This window comes from Chinchilla lanigera, unplaced genomic scaffold (genome assembly GCF_000276665.1).
Source record: "Chinchilla lanigera isolate Chin_1 unplaced genomic scaffold, ChiLan1.0 scaffold00132, whole genome shotgun sequence".
Lineage (NCBI taxonomy): Eukaryota > Metazoa > Chordata > Mammalia > Rodentia > Chinchillidae > Chinchilla > Chinchilla lanigera.
Window position 1 is genome coordinate 1229096 of NW_004955533.1, and position 7071 is coordinate 1236166.

Consider the following 7071-nt stretch of genomic DNA (forward strand, 5'->3'; position numbering starts at 1 on the left):
ATACAGCAGCAAATTTGTAAGCCTTCAAACTGTAAGGCAGCCTCCAGCCACTAAACTAAGAAAATAAATGATCCCATGTGGACTTACAGTCTGAAAACAGGGCCTCAGTGTGACTGCTCTGAAAGCAGTGCGCTGCTTTGCTACTCTGAGATTTGGTAGTGTTCTGCTTTCCCTCTGTATCTGAAGGCCGATCACAGCTGGGAGAGCCCGCACAGAGATATTTTTTATTCTTAAGGGTTATCCATGAGGCAGAGACAGCTGAACAAGAAAACCTGCTAAATTTCACTTCAACTAGCTTCCCAAATCAAAATGACGAGTTCAACGCCAGCGTGCCCCTCTTACTTCTTAGAGGGCCTGAAGAGCAGAGTCCAAGACCCGGTCATTACTTACTTGTTGCCGCTTGCACAACGAACGTACTGCGCAGCTACCACGTGCCAGGCCCTGGAGTTCTAAGATGAGCAACATTCCCTGTCCTCAAGAACTCCAGCGATGAGGACTAAAAATTCTCAAAATAACCTGTTCAGACCTTAAACAATTTCAAAGACCCAAAACATAAATTTATAAACTTGATTCACATTCTTTTATAACACGGAGAATGGGTACTGTAAGGAACAGGTTTGAAATGGAGAACTCTAACATCGAAGGAGAAAACCTACATTCAGACCTGCGCTGCAGAGTGACTAAGAGTAGACAACACAATCACCAAAGGTAGCAAATTTTTTAAAATTATACCAACTGAATTATTGAAGTTTTTGCACTGAGCTACATCCCCAGACCTTTTTAAAATTTTTACTTTGAGACAAATCTCACTATATTGCCCAGGTGAGGTTCAAACTTGTGATCTTCCTGCCTCAGCCTCCCAGACTGCTGGGATTACAGGCATGCACTGCCACACCCAACTTTCACTGAAGTTTTTAAAACACACCCTTCAGTGCTGAAGAGCTGAACGGATCCCAGGACAAAACTCATAGCAAGTCCCAAAGCAAGGTTGCCCACATCCAGCTCAAGGTAACACCAAGGACAGAAAGAAGGTAAATTAAGGTAGAAAGGTCCTGTATCTCAAGTATGAGTCCCATTAGCAGGCTTGAAATTAGCTTTTCACTTGAAACCCTTCCACAACTGTGTTTCCTCACAGATTTTGGACAAGTGTCCCTAGTCATGCCATGCCATTTTTAAGGCAAGCTGACGCCATGAGAGAAATCCTAGGGTGAGAGTTTATTTTCTGAGACTAGATCTCACTAAGTCACTAAGTCACATGGGCTGAGCTTCGATTTACAGTTCCTCAGTCTCCCAGAGTGCTGGGATCACAAGTGTGCACCACCACGCCCGGCTACAGAGATAGATATTCCTTGTTTAACAGCCAGAGTACCTTCCTTCAACAGGTCGTTGATGGAACTGGTCACTAACTGAGGAATGGTATATATAACAGTATGTACACGACAAGATTCAGAACAAATGGTCAGAGGAAATTCCAACGTGGTGACTTTGCTTTTATTTCTGTAATTCTTACATGCAGCACTGTAATATACAACAGAACATAAAACTACAGCAGCGGGGGCTGGGGATTTAGCTCAGCGGCAAAGCGCCTGCCTGGCAAGCGCAAGGTCATGAGTTCAGTTCCCGGTACCAGAGAAAAACCAAAAAAAAAAAAAAACAAAACTACAGCAGCGTACCATACAGTACAATCAGCAAAAATTACAGTCCTCTATAAACAAGGTGCAGTGTACAGAAAAAGACACAGCTCTATAAACAAGATGTATACAACTGTACAAAGTAAATACATAAAAGGACAGGTTGTAAGTCCATGCAGCACCCCTCAGTTCCGCAGCTGTTAAACAGAGGTCATTCAGTGGGGAATGTCTGTACACGCTTAAACTTGTCACAGCACTTTCCATGAGGAAGCAGGTAGAGGCGTGAAGCAGCTCGCCAGGAGTGGCAGCACGCGTGACGGAGGGCTCAGCCTGGGTTTCCTCTTAGCCTCTGCCCCTCCCCTCTGCAGCCTCCGCCTAGTCCCAAGGTGCAGCCAAGAGTAAAACCCTGCAGCCGCCTTCTCGGCCCCACCTGCTCTAACAGTGGTTTCGCATCCTCCTCACCCGAAGGGAACAGAAGTCCAAGGACAGCTGGATTTGCTGAAACACAGCCTCACGTTTCTCTGCGTGACCAGGTCCTGCACCTGTCTCTCCTGACCCTCGTCCAGCTTGAAGACAATGCTGCCAACCTAGGCTACGAAACACACCTCTGAGAACCCGAACACAAGTAATAATATCTACCTCACAGCACTGCTGTATTAAATGTGCTCAGGTATTAAAGCACTAAGAACCTATCTTGCAATACAATTATTGGCTACTACAAAGAGAAAGCTGAGCGTGGTGGCGCACACCTGTAACTCCAGCACTCACGAGGCTGAGGCAGGAGGATCACCGTGAGTTTGTGGCCAGCCTGAGCTACAAAGACTACATAGTGAGACCCTGTCTCAAAACAAACAAAAACTAAATAAGAGAGAGAGAAAGATAAGAAAGAAATCCTCTGATAATCTCTTTCTTCTCATAAACAGTTCGATACTCTTTAAAAGTTTAAAAAACTTAAGACACTGGGATTGTAGCTGAGAAGGAGAGTACACGTTTAGCACAGGTTAGGCCTTTAGGTTCAATCCCTAGTACCAAAGAAACAAAAATTTAGGATTACTCACTGTTTACAGCAAAAAAAATCCAAACTTTGTAAGTTCCTCCTATCTGCTCCAAACTTAACTTCCAACCTTACCTCTCTACACTGCACCCCCCCGCCCTGTGTTCCTCCCCGTACCCGGCCACGCCAACCCCCCACCCCGTGTTCCCTTACCACACCTCCTCTGCGGAAGAGCTCAGTCCCAAAGGCACCCGCTGCACGCAAGCCCTGTTGAGCACCCCAGGGCGTACGCATCACCTCCTCTGAATTCCCCACCCCACAACCTGGACCCCTTTCCAGACGCTTATTTCTGATTTGCGCTATGGCCCTTCCATACAGAACTCACCCCCTTTCAGGGGGCTCCCTGTGATGAACGAGCCTCCCTGCCTCATTTACTCCACCAGCAGAGACGCACTGAGTACGTACACTATTTAGGGGACCGGGGGACAGCAGTGAATGACTCAGAGCAAAACCCTGTCTTTGAGGACTTTACCCACTGTTGGACGAAAGACAAAACAAGAAACAAAACAAGGGCAATGCAAAGGAGTCAACGCCACGCTGAAAAACAAAGCATACTCAGGACCCTGGGAAATTAAGCTGGGAGGCTTGCTGACGAGGTAAGGCTGAGCAAAGACCTGAGAGAGGTAAGAAAAGAATAGAGCAGCAAGAGACACAAGTGCCAAGGCTCCGAGATACGAGGTGTGCACTTTTCTAGGAAACGAAATGCCAGCGTGGCTGACCTCGTGTGAGCAAAGCCACGCGGAATACCACAGCAGGGTAAGAAAGTGACAGTCGGATCACCTGAAGGGTCCTACAGGCTATACACAAGTCCAAAAGACGCGAAACAGATTTACAACCCATTTACTTTGCCAGGTTATAACTTTCCTCCACAGCCACTACAGAACTTCATACAAGCACAGGCATTCCTCATTTCACAACCCATCTGTCTAACAACCCTGTGGAGTTACGGTGAAGGTGCGCTGTGTGGACTGACCCGCCGCACAGCCATCTTTTATTTTTGTACAGTTCTGTACATCTTGTTGACAGAGCCTTTGGTACAGCACACCTTGGTTATACGGGACTATAATTTCTGCTGACTGTACTATATACACTACTATAGTTTTGTTATGCCGGGCGTGGTGGCACACGCCTGTAACCCCAGCACTGGGGAGGCTGAGGCAGGAGGATCATTTGAGAGTGGAAGGCCAGCCTGGGCTACAAAGTGAGTTCAAGACCAGCCTGAACTGCACAGTGAGACCCTGTCTCAAAAAGACAAAAAAAAAAAAAAAAAGTTTTGGTATACATCACATCACAGTACTGCATATAAGAGTTGTGCAAATAAAAGTAATCAAGGTGGAGATTCCTTTAACCGTATCTTTGTCCTAAATATTGTAATGTACATACAATTTCTCATTTAGCAACAATTCAGTTAACAGCCAACAACTAGGTCATAAAGAAAAGAATCTCTATTTTCTTTCAAGTTTATCCACACAAAGCAAGTATAATTAGACATGCAGAAAAGTTTAACACTGAGCATGTTCTCATCTGAGGGATACCTTTAGTTCTACAACACAAAGACACAGAACTTTTATCTCCCAGTTTGTCCAGTAGGGACTTTTTAAAACAATATGTCTCATTGGCTACACTGAGGTTTGCAATATATTATGGGATACATACAGGCAGAATTGCTACTACAGGGCTGGGGATTTAGCTCAGTGGTACAATGTTTGCCTAGCAAGCACGAAATTCTGGGTTTGGTCCTCAGCACCAAAAAATTTAACAACGAACAAAAACAAAGAAAGAATTGCTACTATAGCAAAGCAAATTAACGTATCTCTATCATCTCACATTGTTGCTTTGACTGTTCAAAGTTAAGGAAGAAAAGGACTCTTTCTCTCAGTCTGTGGAGGTTTCAGTCCATAATCAGCCGGCTCCCAGGCAGGGTGACACATGGCACAGGGGCAACAGTTCAAAGAGGCAGAAGACAGGAAAAGCAGCAAGAGCAAAACGGGCCTCTTTCCCTCCCTTATACTGTACGCAGGCTCCCCCGCCTGGGAGGGTGACTGTGCCCTTCTCTCGCACAGGCTGAGGATGTTTAGAGGTAGGGACCCTGGCCCCCTGCTGAGCGAGTCCCTTAAACTTCTAAACTTCTCAAGTTGACACAACGTATTAACCATTACAATGACAACAGCTAAAATCTACTTAACAAAAAAATCTCTAATTTTATTATTCACGGTGCTCAAATTATACATTAGATCCCTAGACTTACTCAGCCTACTATCTGCTACTCTGTAGCCTCTGACTTCCATCTCCATGTTCTCACCCTCACCACCGCCCTCTCTACTCGAGACAGAGGTCTTTGTGTTGGACATCACAACATACCAACCAAGGAAACCAGAATGTACACTCCTATCATCTGTGGAAAAATAACGTAATCAATCAGGTTCTAATTATGACTGAATCATTTTTACGAAACAGAACAAATGCAATTTTATTATTATTTCTCCCTAGTAATAATGGCCACAATTACTGAGCATCTTCTTAGGCTGTACCCGACAGTGCTCAGAATGGGACACTGCCAGCTCGGACGAGCCCGCTGGCCATCTTAGAGAAATGTCAGCCTCATTTTACTTTGCTCAAAAGCAGTCCTCCAGGGCACAACTGTGTCACAGAGGAGACGCACACCCTCAGAACCCGCCAAAAACACTGTAACAGAAGCCTTTGAGAGACGCCCACTTTGTGCTCCGATAAAGCACTCACCTCGGGTTTACCAATAACCCTGCTTGGACTGCTGAGTTCCAGCGCCTTCTGCCCCGCTCAGTTCTAATAATTTTCAAACTTTTTTTTTTGAGATAGGTCTCATCCCATAATGCAGGCTGTCCTTGAACTCCCTTATGTAGCCCAGGCTGGCCTTGAACTCCTGGCGATCCTCCTGCTTCAGCCTCCTGAGTGCTGAGATTACAGGCGAGTGCCACCACACCTGACTTCATACATCATTTTTACTCTACACAATAATCAGAAGGCTTTATTCCCACTTTACAGCTGGTGAAACTGCATCTCCCAGAGGTAAGGTCAGGCGCGGAGGCCGCACTTTCAGAGAGCGAGTGAGAAGACTACACTTGGCACTCCCAGCACTCTGGGAGGCTGAGGCAAGAGAACCACAAGTGCAAGCCCATGCTGAGCAATTCAGGGACGCAGTGAAACCTTACCCCATGGGGGAGAAGCAAGTTAAAGACCGGGACGGAGCCCGGTGCGATGGTCCTGGCTTCAACCTCCAGCACCAGAACACGGGCGCACACTGGGCCTCAGCGGCCCTGCTGGTTTTCGCTATCTAGAATTAGGGTTCTTTTTTTTCAACTTGTTATCTGGCTAATTATTTCAAAGTCTGCACTTATATACAACATGACCTAATCTCTGACCCTAACTTTACAACATTAGCTATAAATTAAAATTTTAACTTACATGTAAATTTAATATGGTCTCTCTTTTGATACTACACTTGATCTTAGCCAAAAGGCCGAGATGCGATGGTCTCTCTTTTGAAAAGCAGATGATTTATTCACTCTCATTTCCTCGTAAAAAGTACCCTTTATTCCGATGTAAAGCTTTAAACCCTGGCCGAGAACCTCCAGGCTGGAAAGAAGAAAATACCGCGGTAGGCAACAGGACTCAATATCGGTCGGGAGTGCTGGCGCACACCTGTAATCCCAGCACTCGGAGGCTGAGGCAGGAGGATCACTGCGAGTTCGAGGCCAGCCTGCGCTACAAAGTGAGCTCAAGGCCAGCCTGAACTGCATAACGAGACCCTGTCTCAAAAAGACCAAATAAAAGTCACTCAGTCCTTTGTAAACGACGGTTAGGAGCCTCCATCCTCACTCTACTTAGCAACTAACAACAGCCTGCTCAGTGGAGCACACGGTAGTGCTTTCACAGTCAGCTGCCTACAGCGCAAGGTCTCCATTCTCTCCTATTTCGTCTTATTACTTAAAAAAGCACTACCTGGGCCGGGGATATAGCTCAATGGCATAAGCGCCTGCCTGGCAAGTGCAAGATCCTGAGTTCGATTCCCGGTACCAGGAAAAAAAAAAAGCACTAACTGAATTAGACACCTCAAAATAAAAGACCCAATCAAAAAACTGTGCACCCGAAATGAATAGCCACTTCTCAAAAGAAGTACAGTTGGCCAATAAGGGAGGAAAAAAGTTAATCATCGCTAGCTATTAGAGAAATACACATTCAAACACGGACACCTCTTACTCCAGGCTCCGGGGTAAGGAGGGACATTCCATACTGTTAGTGGGAGTGTAAACAAGTACAGCAATTCCTTAAACAACTAAAAATACAGCCAGGCGTGGTGGCGCACGCCTGTAATCCCAGCACTCCCTCCTGAGGCAGGAGGATCGTGGC